The sequence below is a fragment of the Octodon degus genome, unplaced genomic scaffold, assembly GCF_000260255.1.
Source record: "Octodon degus isolate 3935 unplaced genomic scaffold, OctDeg1.0 scaffold00107, whole genome shotgun sequence".
Classification (NCBI taxonomy): Eukaryota; Metazoa; Chordata; class Mammalia; order Rodentia; family Octodontidae; genus Octodon; species Octodon degus.
The window spans coordinates 2926552-2940197 of record NW_004524683.1 but is presented as its reverse complement, the minus strand read 5'-3'; positions in this window follow the sequence as shown (position 1 = coordinate 2940197).

Here is a 13646-nt window from a genome sequence, read left to right as displayed (position 1 = left end):
GCGGGGAGTCAAACTATTCTTTCCCTAGGACGTATACATATATTTGTTTATAAAGTAATCATTTGCCCAGGGGAAAAAAACCTCAAGGCAGTCTCAAGCTTTAGTCTTATTTGTTGAAGTATTTTCTAAGCCGTGGCATGAATTAGTGTTCTAGCCCCTACTCTGCCCAGCTTGTCCTCCCAGTGACTGTACATATTGTACATCTTTGTACAGACATCTCGGCACCTCATCCCAGCCAATCACATTTATAGAATGTAACAATCGGAGTGGCTTAAAATGTACAGAATGTTTTGAAAGTGTTTTATTAAGAGTCACATAAGAATAAATGTATTTAAATCTCTTATTGGTGACTTACGGAAATAAAGTGTCAATATTGGATGTACTTTAAAAAAAATAAATGCACTAAAACTTACAGGCAGTCCAAGCAAATACCTATCTATTCTATCTATCTATCTATCTATCTATCTATCTATCTATCTATCTATCTCCTTGGATGTGGACTAGCCATACAGAAGCTCTGATAAGTCACAGTTGATGGGTTCTGCCTAATGATGTTATTACCTGCTACTCCTTTCCAAGTATGCACATGGCCCCACTGTGCACTGTTATCAAATGCTCAGCTGCTGGGGCGGCTTGCTTGTGTGCCAACAGAGAGTGCTGTACGTGGCTACTGTGGAATGCCTGCCATAGGTTAGCCATCACTGCCCTAAACCAAGAACAGGGACCGCATCAGATTCTGGTGGATGGAAAGGGGGATTATTAAGGCAGGGTCATTTTGGGATTTGAACATAATGGAAAAATACCACACAGGTTGGGACAGAGAACTTCTGGAGATAAATTAATACGAAAAAGTCTGAAGCAATAACATGGAGCCTTTCTCCTGCACAAAAGGAAGCTGGAATCATAGGACATTGGCAGAAGGAAAAGGGGAGCCCAGTGTAAGTAAATTATTTCACATCCTACTTCTCTCAAAATAATTCAGTTGATTGGATCATGGGACAGAGACAAAAGACTACAGTAAACCATGTCCTAAGCACAGGTTACATTATGAAGGTGGGTTCAAAGAAACTGACACCTTACAACACTTTTGGGCAGGCTAGTATAGACAGATGGGAAATTGGTGGGCTGCCTGCAAAGAGCATGACTAAAGCAAGAAGGAAACTGTGTGGACGTTCAGGCTTTACTGAACAGTGGTCAGTTGTGAAGTACATGTATGTTTTCTTTCTGGAATATTTGATCTGGGTTCCTGGTTCCTTGTTTTGTGTTTTGCCTTTTTTTTTGGGGGGGTTGTTGTTGCTGTTTTAGCCTTCTCTCTTTTGCTTTGATATAGTTCTTTCTTTGTTCTCTCTTCTCCCTATTCCCTTTTATTTCTTATTTCTGTGTTAACACTGTGTTTTATTTTTATTTGTTTCTTCTACTTTTTAAATTCTTCAAGTTTTTTTTTTCTATGTTTGCTCTCTCTATCTTTGTTGTCTTAACCTACTTTTTTTTCTTTTGTGGCCAGCTCAGCCCACCCTGGGTGGGCATGTGGTGCCGGGGATTGAACCGTGGTCCCTGCACTTGCCTAAGCTTGCCCAAGCAGTGCTTGAGACTGCTGAGCTATCTCACTGGCCTACCTACCCATTCTTTTTGGTCTTTCTTAATTTTTCTGTCCACTTCTTTTTCCTCACCTCTTCTCTACCTTTCAGATATATCACAAATATATCAACAGGTTCTGCCCACCTTACAGTTTTTTCCAATCGTCAATTACACCTTGCCTCTCCTACATCCTACCCCTTCCCACACAAACATCTTCTTAAAATCCTCAACACTTACCCTTTACTCCAACTTTAAAAGACCTCCAATGGAGTCTGAGCCTCTAACTTTTTAACCTATTATTATTTCTCCTATCTACATCTCTTTCTGTTGACTTATGCCCCTCTTTCACCCATCCTTCCATCTCTTCACTTCCCTTTTTCCTCACAATACAGACTCACAGCTAATAATGAGATAGACTGTAAAGGGTACTGATAAAGAATGAAAGTTTAAGTGTAAAATGATATATTTAAGTGATGTGTCATTAGATCTATTAATACTGTTATAACTAGTAATAATTCTCTCCTCACAACATAGTGACAAGGTCCAAACCACTAACGTTATCAGTTCCCGTTCCAAATTGTTCTTATTTGGCAGGGGTTAAGGGCATGTTCCCAGGTGATCCATTACCCTGCCACCACCAATGCCAATCCAAAGGCCCCAGTCCAGTTGGTGTTGGTTCCTCCTGGGGCATGAGGTCACACATCCTAAGTGGGCCATTCCCACAGCAAAACTGCACCATTACCTCCATGAACACCTTAGATCTTGATCCCACCTGAAGCAGTTAAGCAGAGGCCACACTTCTCAGAACAAAAGCCAAAGAACCCTATGCAATCAATAATCTACATGCCATTTACACAAAAGGTCTTTCCTTGTGAAGACTACTTCACAAAACTGGAAGAAACACTTAATATGTCAAATGCAGAGACAACAGAGGGACACAAGAAGCATGAAAAAGCAAGGAAATATGATGCCGGCAAAAAAAACCCCATGATGATTTTTCAGGAGCCTCAAAGAAAACTACAAAATATCTGTAAAGAAATTAAAAATATTTATAGGAAATTCATGAGGATGCATATTATAATTCATGTAACTTCATGTTCCTTAGGAGCCTCATGCACTATATAGGTGAGGATTTTGAAAGATGATTGAAGGGGCCGGGGAGATTGCTCAGTAGAATAAGCACTTGCCTGGCAAGCACAAGGGCCTGAGTTCAATCCCCGGTTCTGCCAAAAAAAAAAAAAAAAAAAAAAAAAAAAAAAAAAAGAAAGATGATTGAATCATAAGGGCATTATAGCTAAATGTGATCCTAGAAGATGGGGTGTGGTCAAAAGAGGTAGGCCACTGGGCCTGCAACCTGGCACGGTTTATCTCCCTTCCTAGTTCAGTGCTTTACTCTCTGCTTCCTAGCTAATGTGATCTGAGCAGCTTTTTTCTGCCTATCCCTTTCACCATGCTATCCTACCTTGGAATTAGCCAACTATGGACTAAAAGCATAGGCCAAAATAAAACTGCCATTTAAGTCGTAAATGTTAGCTAGGCACGGTGGTGCACACTTGTAATCCTGGCACTCACAAGGAAGAGAAGCAAGAAAATTGCTGTGAGTTCCAGACCAATCTAGGCTACAAAATGAATTCAAGGCCAGTCTGAAATGCATGGTGAAACCTTGTCTCAAAAAGACAAAAACAAAACAAAACAAAAACAAATTGTGAATGTTGGTTATTTTGTGTCAGCAATAAAGAAAGTGACTAAGGCAGATTTTGGTATCAGAGAAGTGAGGTCATTGCTCTAAATATTCCTGACCATGTCATTCAGAACCCTTTCAAACTGGTTTGTGGGAGGAATTTGAAAAGGTCTTTAGAGAAGCCTCGAATGCTGAAATCAAAGCTTAATTCGAGATTCTGGCCAGAACTCAGAACACCATAATTCTGCTTAAAATGCAGACTGCAAAAGTGCTCAGAAACAAGAACTTCACTGGCAGTTGTACTCAAGACCATGGGTGTTATACCCTGGCAGAAAATTTGTCTATCTTTTACTTAAGTTCTAAAACTTTGTGGGAGACTGAGATTAATGGCAATGAACTAATTAATATGATGAAAGAAATTTCAAAGCAGCCCTGTGTTTAAGATGCAACAGAGGTACTATTTGCTGCTTTTTTGCTAAGTTTATACTGAAAACCAGGAACCAAAGGCCCATTTGAAAAGTTTTCATTTCCTAAAGATAGGAAGGGCCTGCAAAGTGCTGGCTGAAGAGAGGTTGGTTGCTGAAAGATTAACATTTAGTAGAGTCCAAAGTACTTTGCATTGTGATAATAGGAATGATACCTTGAGGGCATGTGAAGAATGTTCAAGACCCTACTCATCACAGCTCAAAGGTAAAAGGCTGTAAAGCTTTAATTTGGGAAGAAAGCCCTATGGCACCATTTTGGAGAAAGGCCACATAGGAAATTACTTCCTCCTAGAACCTTTTCATAATGCTCAGTCATCCAGGCACTTGGAGGTCTCTGCAGCTATCATACAAGGGGGCCTGGCTACTGCTTGGTGGCAGACTTCAGTGTCATCTACATGGTGCTGGTTTTATGGGCATTGAGAATGCAAGAGTTGTGAAGTCAGTGGTGCTTGCACTTGGATTTTAGAAGGTCTGTAAGATCAGGCAATGTGCCCCTGAGGGGGCAGTACATGAAGCTATGAGAGTAAAGCCAAAAGTGCAGTGAAGACTCTAAGAAATTTAAGAAGCCATAAATGTAGAATATCTGCTGATATTCAGGAAGACTGGAGCAGTGGGAAAAGCCTGTCCAAGAAAGAAGCCATAGGAACTTTGTTAGGTGGTGCTGTATGGGCAGGGATGCCCACGACATTTGGTGTTGGTATCTTATCACACTTTACGTCAGGCACTGAACATGGTTCTATAAGATTTAATGTTTTCTCTCTTAGATCAGCATTACTTTAGTCCCAAGGAACTGAAAGATTCTATAATGAAAATTATAAAAAGGCTGATAAAAAAAAAATTAAAGAAAAAACAAAACAAAAAGCAGCCATGCTGGCCCCGCCCCCGGGGCACACTGAGATGGTGACTGAGACTGGGCATGGTGGTGCCTGCCTGTAATCCCAGCACTTGGGAGGCTGAAAACAGGAGGATCAGTATGAGTCCTATCTGCATAGTGAGACACTGTAGACCCTATACGAAAATCATTAAAAAGAAAGAGAAAAGAAAACCATACCATAAGTATGGATTGGAAGAATTAATATTATTATTTTTTAAAAGTCTTTTATTTATTAATTTATTTGGTACAGGGTGTTGCTATACAGTTCGGTGGCCAGCTCAGTCTGGGGCTGGCATGATATGTGGTACTGGGAATCAAACCTGGGTCCTTGCACTTGGCAGGCAGGCACTTAGACCACCACGCTACTTCCCTAGCCCAATATTATTAATATATTCATGCTAATCAAAGCAATCTACAGATTCAATGCAGTCCCCATAAGAATACCAAGGACAGTCTTCACAGAAATAACGAACAATCATGAAATGCATACATGGAACCACAAAAGACCCTGACTAGCCAAAGCAGTCGAGAGCAAAAAGAACAAAGCTGGAGAAATCATAAAACCTCACTTCAGAGCATTACAAAACTAAGGTAAGCAAAACAGCATGTACCAGCATAAAAACAGATTCTAGAAATCTCAGAAAAAAATATATGTACCGTGGTACTCAGTTCACAATTGCTTTTTTTTAAAAAAATTTTTATTTATTTGTGTGTGTGTGTGTGTGTGTGTGTGTGTGTGTGTGTGTCTGTGTGTCTGTGTGTGTGTGTGTCTGTGTGTGTGTGGCCAGCTCAGCCCACCAGGGGGCAGAGCTGGCTGGCATGTGGTGCTGGGGGATTGAACCGCAGTCCCTGTGCTTTGCTAAGCTTGTTCTAAGTAGGTGCTTTAGACCACTGAGCCATCTCACCAGCCCCCCCCCCCTTTTTTTTTAAATGTGTTTGGTAGAGGGTCTCACTATACAGCTTGGACTTATAGAGATCCTCCTGTTTTCAGTCTCCCCATTGCTGGAATCACAGGCATGCACCATCACACCCAGACTCAGTGACCAGCTCAGTGCACCCTGGGGCCAGGCTGGTGTAGCATGTAGTGCCAGGGATCAAACCCCAGTCCCTGCACTTGCCTAAGCAGGTGCTTAGTCTACTGAACTATCTCACCAGCCCCACAATTGCTTTTGTTTGGAAACAATTTGGTTTGCAAACAGAAGCATTTGGAAAAATTGTGTCTTTGTCTGCAAATTCTACATTCGGTCACAAACATGACCATGACTGTTTCCCAAACAAACTCAAATATGGCCATCTTTTCTAAAATTGTAGAACAAATTAAGTTCATATACTAAGGTATTTTTGACAAAGATGCTAAAAACATACATTGAAAAAAAAAAGATAGCTTTTCATTAAAATGAGCTGGGAATACTGACTTTACATATGCTAAAAAATAAAACTAGGCCCCATATTAAAAAAAATCAACACAAAATGGATCAAAGATCTATGTAAAAGATTTTAAACTATGAATCCATGAGAAAACATAGAGGAGACATTTCATGACACTGCTTTAGGTGAAGATATGATCCTCAAATCACTAGACACTAAATAAAAATAAATAAATATGATTATATCCAAGAAGTTTCTGTACACCAAAGGAAACAATCAATAGAGCATCTACACAACCTAAAGAATTATAAAAAATAGATAGATTTTGACAAAGGATTAATATAAAAAAAAGTCTACAGTGCCAGTGAGATAGCTCAGTGGACTAAAGTGCCTGCTTAGGCAAACTTAGGCAAGCACAAGGACCTCGATTTGATCCTGGGCACTACATGCTGCACTAGCCCCACCCCCAGGGTGGGCTGAGCCAGCCAGAGTCTGGGATGTAGTGGTGCATGCCTGTAATCCCAGCTCTGGGGAGGCTGAAAGCAGGAGGATCACCACAAGTCTGAGCTGCTTAGTGAGACCCTGCAACAACCAAATACATAAAAAAAAAAAAAAAAAAGACAGCAAAAATATCTAGGGAACTAAAAAAACCCTCAATATCAAACTACCAAATAAAAAATAGGCAAAATGACCTGAGTACATAGTCTCTAAAGGTAGACAAATGACCAAGTATATAAAAAATGATCAATATCATTAACAAGTAAAAAAGATCAAAACTGCAAAGAAGATATCATTTCACTGCAGTTAAAATGACTATAATAAAAAATGACAAACTGTAATGCTGACAAGGATGTTGAGAAAAGGGAATTCAAATACTGTTGGCATGAATGTAAATTAACATAACTATTGAAGAAAACAGATGGAGATCCCTTGAACTGAAAACAGAAGTAGCATATGATCCAGCAATTCCCCTATGGGTTATATGTCCAAAGAAAATGAAATAATTATATCAAAGAGACACCTGATTCCCATGCTTACTGTGGTACCATTCACAGTTTTGAGGTATGGAACCTAGATGCTCATCAGTGGACACATAGATTTTAAGATGTGTACATATACAATGAAATACTCAACCATAAAAACAAATAAAATTTTCTTTCTGTGGCAACATGGATGAAACTTCACTTTTTACGTTAAGTGAAATAGGCCATGCACAGAAAGACAGATACCACATGCTCTCACTAACATGTGGAAGCCAAAAAAGTTGACCTTATAGAAGTAGAGTAACAGTGATTACAGGAAGTTAAGAGAGAAGAGAAATAACGGGAGAGGGTGGGCTATGTGTACCACGATACATTTAGATAGTAAGATTTACTTCTGCTGTTCTATAAAACAGTAGGGTTGAGTATCCACACCAGTTTGCTATATATTTCAAAATAATTAGAAGAGTTTGTTAATGCCCTCATTTTTTTCTCCTTCTCCCCTTTTTTTTTTTTTTTTTTTTCCAGAACCGGGAATTGAACTCAGGCCCTTGTGCTTGCCAGGGAAGCGCTTATTCCATTGAGCCCTCTCCCCAGGCCCCATTAGAAGAGTTTGAATAGTCCAAATACATAAAAATATTAAATGTTTAAGAAAGTAGAAATGTGCATTACCTTAATTTAATCCACAGATATTGTATTCATATTTGGAATTATCATATTATATCCCATAAATATGTACAAATATCATATATCACATTGAAATACGTTTTTAAAATTAACTAAGGTCTTACTGAGATTTGATTCAATCAAATGTTAAGCAAAAATAAAATTCTTTAAAACAAATTTCATTTAAAAAGCTCTTGCCTAATCAATTCATCTTTCTGAATTTATGGCACTTATTTTTAATATTTCATTCTGATCATCCCTCGATTTATAATCTTACAAAATTACAAATTGTATTATCTCCACAACTGGCTATAAATTCCACAAGGACAATTAATGTAGTAGAAAAATCAATAAATATAAACATTTTTACTGCATCCTAACTAGACCAAAACCAGTTTACTTTTGAGAAGAAAAAAATAATCATTAAAATATACTGATTTCAAACTTTGCTGTTCATGTTTTGAAGCAATACCATTCTTAGTTTAAAATAATAATTCTTATAACAATGGTGTTTCCCTCCTCCATAGTATTTCTTCTACAAACATCACATATTTGCAACTTTCCTTTAATTCCAGCCCTATCTATATTGAACCATTCCTATTTACCTTCTATTGCCTACGTTTTTTCAGATAATCTTGCAGTCTTCCTTGGGTATTTCTCCAAACGCTATGGGAGCATGCTCAGCCCATTGGCTAATCCAACCTAGAATGAGGGGAGAAAAAGGGAAAGGAGGAGAAGGCCCTGGAGATTTGAGGAGACAAAGGAGTACAAAAAAATGAATAGTTTTCTACTAGCAAGGTAAAGTAAAAACACTTGAATAAGGCAGTGTAATTTGTGAATAGCATTAATGTCCCACTTGACATTAAATTTAAAGTGAAAACAGTAATATAGGTGTGTGTTCTTCTCCATCACATTTAGCTCTGCAAGAGCAATGGTAGAGGGGCTGGCCAAATAACTCAGCGGATTAAAGCACCTGCTTAGGCAGACATAGGAGCCAGGGGTTCGATCCCTGGGTCTGCTGTGCAGGCCCCACCCCCAGGGTGTGCTGAGATGGCAATTGAGACTGGGTGTAATGGTGCACACCTGTAATCCCAGCTCTTGGGAGGCTGTAAACAAGCAGATCACTATGAGTCTGATCTAGTAGTGAAACCCTGAATACCCAGTAGAACCTTCCTTAAAATACAAAAAGAAAGAAAGAGTAATGGTAGAGAATTGAATTTACTAATTTTGCCATATGAGTATGACAAAGTGAGACAAAAAGAAAGGAGTTTGTGTGGAAGCCATGAGTAATTAGGATCATGGCTTTTAAGTAAGGATGGTGTGAAGTTTCAAGTGAGATTAAGAACCAGATATGTTGGTGCACACTTGTAATCTCAGTACTCATGAAGCTGAGACAGGAGGATTGCCATGAATTCCAGGCCAGCCTGAGCTATAGAGAGTTGAAAGCCAGCCTGAACTACATAGTATAATCCTGTCTAAACAAACAGACAAAGAGTAAGTGGAATAAAGAACAAGTAAAAGATTTTAGGAGAATTTGAAGCATTACTGAGTCACAGTCTTAGAGAAACTATTTAGAGGGGGGCTGGGGAGATAGCTCAGTAGAATAAGTGCTTGCCTGGCAAGCACAAGGGCCTGAGTTCAATCCCCAGTTCCGAGAGAGAGAGAGAGAGACAGTGAGAGAGAGAGAGAGAGAGAGAGAGAGAGAGAGAGAGAGAGAGAGAGAGAGACTATTTAGAAAGACAGGAAAAAAATTTAAAAAAAGAAAGACAGGAAGTGACAGAATGTGATGTTTAAATAGAAACTATGGAAAGGTTTTAATTGTAGGTAAGTAGGATTGAGGATGTTATTCTCATAATGAATTACAAAAATGGGAAAAGAGATAAAGTAATAAAATGTATATGACATAAAGAAGATTACAAAAAAAAGGATTGCAGTCTACTTTAAGTTGATTGTAGTAATGACTGCACAGGTCTGTGCATATATTAAGAACCATTCAATTGTATACATATGTGAATTATATCTCATCAAAGCTGTACTTTTTTTTTGGCAGAACTGGGGATTGAACTCAGGCACTTGCGCTTGCCAGGGAAGTGCTTATTCCACTGAGCCATCTCCCCGGCCCCCGCAGTCTACTTTAAGGATAATAGGAATAACTCATCTGATCTGGGCATCTTGTATTAACACAGACATGACATGACAGGATTATTTCTGAAGATTCCAAGGAAGATTTTAGTGGTAAAAAATAGTGTAAGAGAGCAGAAATCGGGCCGGGGAGATGGCTCAGTGGAGTAAGCACTTTCCTGGTAAGCGCAAGGACCTGAGTTCAATCCCCGGTTCCGCAAAAAAAATAAAAAAATAAAATAAAATAAAATAAAATAAAAGAGAGCAGAAATCTTGCCAAAGTGAGAGTTTTGTTCTGCTCCTTGATTTCTGGTAGAAGTACTGGAATCAGAGGAAGAAGCTAGACATGGTGGGACATACCTCTAATCCCCTCTAGGAGGCTGAGGCAGGAGGATCACAAGTTTGAGCCCAGCTTGAACAGTTTGGTGACTGCAGTGGTTGATCAATTGTGTCAACTTGGGAAATTTAGAAGCTTAACTAAATCAGCTCAGCAATTCTAGACCCTAAGGTATAGAGGACGGTTGCTCATCTCTTAAAGGATATAAAAGGGAAATGAGGAAGGATGGAAGGTTCCATTTTTCTTTGGAGGAGCTCCGGTCTTTGCTGTCAGCTTGGATGCCATCTCCTGGCCTCTATTGCAGACTCTTGGCATCCACCTTGGCTCCTTCAGCCTTCTGGTATAGACTCATCAGTCTTCCATTGAAGACCCATCAGCCTCTTGATATGAACTTGCACGGAACACTACAGTGAGCTCCAGACCTTTGACCAAATCCTTAAGTCTCCCATGTGCAGACCCCTCTGTGCACTTCCTCACCCAGCTCTGCGGCTGACCATCATAAGCCAATCGTGTAATTTCTTATACATTTGTACATCTTGTGTTATATCTGTTCCTCTATTAAAATCCTGACTAATATAGTGACTGAGCAAGACATTGCAAAATAAAAACAAATTTAAACAGGATCATGGGTGTGTGTGTAGTTCAGTACAGAGGAAGAAAGAGGAGGAGGGTGGAGGAGGAAGAGGAGAGGGGGCAGGGAAAGGGAAGGAGAAGAGGAAGAAGGAGGAAGTAAAGGGAAGAAAAAAGGGAGGAGGAGGAGAGGAGAGAGGAGGACAGAATGAGGTAGACATGAAGAGTAAGGAGAGGGACAGAAAAAATTGACTTGATAAAATCTGTCCTCTGGGTTTGTATGCAATTGCACAGTTGCATTTTGCATGGCCCCTTTCCAATTCCTGAGAACTCCTACAATCCTTGATGCTTCCTCTACCTTATTTAACATTTTAGTTTGTTTGATTTTTTTTTTTTTTTTTGGAACCAGGGATTGAACTCAGGCCCTTGCACTTGTTAGGGAGGTGCTTATTCTTCTGAGCCATCTCCCTGGCCCAGTTTGTTTGATTTTGAAGGATTTTTTTTTTTTCTCTGAATGCCTTCAGAGCAGGTTTGGCTGGCTTGAGTTGTGGGGATGGAACCACAGCAATCTAAGCCTGACTGCTTTGTTGAAGCAACCAATTAAAGAACTGAGCTAAGGGGCAGGCCCCCATTGTTTGATTTTGAGATAGGTTCTCACTATGCAGTTCAGGCTGGCCTTGAGCTCACTTTATAGCCAAGGTTGGTCTTCAACTTGCAACGATCCTCCTTCCTCAGCCTGCATGGCCAACATACTGAGACCTGTTTCAAAAGACCACCCTACAAACAAACAAAAAACCACCAAAAATCCAATATCTAGGAATAAATGCAACAAAAGATGTGAAAAATATTCACAGTAAAAACTACAAACTGCTTCTTAGGGAAATTAGAGATTTTCTTTTTTCTTTTTCTTTTTCTTTTTTTGTGTGTATTTAGTACAGGGTCTACAGGGTCTCAGTACATAGATTGGACCTGTAGTGATCTGCCTGTGTTCAGCCTCCCAAGAGCTGGGATTACAGGCACCACAATGCCCAGCCTCAATCACCATCTCAGTGCATCCCAGAGGCAGGGCCGAGGATGGAACCCTGGTCCCTGAACTTGACAAAGCAGGCACTTGGTCTGCTGAGTTATCTTGCCGACCCTAGCAAACCACTACTTTTATCATGGGTTAGTTTTGCCTACTCATCATTTTTCTAGGTTTTTTCTTTTTTTACTTAACATTCTTTGTGATCCATCCATCTTAATGCATTAAGTATTTTTTCTTATTTCTGAGTAGTCTTTCATATGACTTTACCGCAATTTTGTTTATCCATTCTACTGTTCACTAGTGTTTATACTGATTTCAATTATAGAGAGTCCTTTCTGGTCTTCCTCTCTGTCTGGGAAGTTTATATTTGTAATCCCATGGATAAATTATTGGAATATGGTCAGTGCAACCCATGACAAAAATAAAGACACTAAGGAATATTTATAGTTATAGGGAGCCAAAGGGTCCTAAATCCAGACATGATGATGGCTATCTGGAACAAACACCTCCACCCAAGGCCTAACCCAAGGTTTATTCATTCATGAAGAAAGGAGTGGCTTGAGGATGAGTGGCCATGAGAATGGCAGGAAGTAAGTGAGTGCCGTAGCCTGGCTAGGTAGGAGGCCTGCATTTACCTCTATGATACACAGAGAGAAGGATATGCTGAGAGTAATCTGTATTACGCAATTGAGATAGTATCTTATGTTTCGGGGTCTAGTGCTTCAGCTCTGATGTGTAGTCTTGCAAGCCCCAGGAAGTCATAGCTCTATCTCAAGGCTCAGTCCCAGCTAACAGCACAGAGCATTGGCTGTTCATCTCATCTCCATCTAGCTCACACTACAGAGCAGCAGATGGGGAGGGGGGTTCCAGGAAACATGCCTGTTCTTTTCAAAGACTACCACCAGCATCTTGGCTAGACTGATATTTATTGCTTAAAGTCAATTGGAAAGTCTTAGCTAGCTGTGTATATGGAAATAGGGTCAGGTTCAGCCAAACTGGGGACAATTTCTCCTCTTTCAAGGATAGTTGCCCAGGTGGTCCTCCACTGCTGTAGTCCAATATGAAGTAGGTACAATAGTCTGTGGGGGTTTTCTGTTGTTTTGGTACTGGAAATTGAACTCAAGATCTTGAGCTTACCAGGCAGGTACTGTACTGCAGGGCTGTCTCCCCAGCCTGGTATAATGGTTTTTGTAAGTGACTTAAGAACATTGAGAGCTGGGTGTAATGGCACACACCTGTAATTCCAGAACTCCAAAGGCTGAGATAGAATAGCTTCAAGTTTGAGGCCAGCCTGGGCTACAAAGTGAGTTTAAGATGAGCCTGCATAGTGAAACCCTGTCTCAAAAAGACAAAGAAGAAGTGAGGGGGAGGGGGAGGAGAAGGGAGGTAGGAAATTTTCTTTTCTTTTCTTTAATTCTCATTTTTAATTGCACTTTTACAGAATTTACAATGTGCCAGTTACTGTTCTAAGCACTTTACAAATATTAAATCATCAAATTCTTATGAAAATCACATGGGGTCATCACAGTTATCCTTTTTTTTTTTACAAATGAGGAAAGGGAGGAGGACCACAGGCTCAAAAGACAAAATTCTATAATGCTTGACTTAAAGCATATTGTAGTGCCATACTACAAGAATGGTACTGGCTTTTATTTTTTTCAGTTATAGGGAGACTGAAAATACACAAAATTGTTCATAACACCAGAAACCAGTTTAGCAGCCAGTGATTTAGATAGCAGACAAGTAATTCTAAAGTAGAAAAGAATAAAACAATAGAAACTATAGAAATGGCTATCATTATAACTCATCGAGATTTTATTTATTATAGTTAAAATTTTGAAAACAACTACCTTCATTTAAACATTATTGAAACATTTTTCTAAAATATCACATATATGGGCTGGGGAGATAGCTCAGTTGAATAAGTGCTTGCCTGGCAAGTGCAAGGGCCTGAGTTCAATC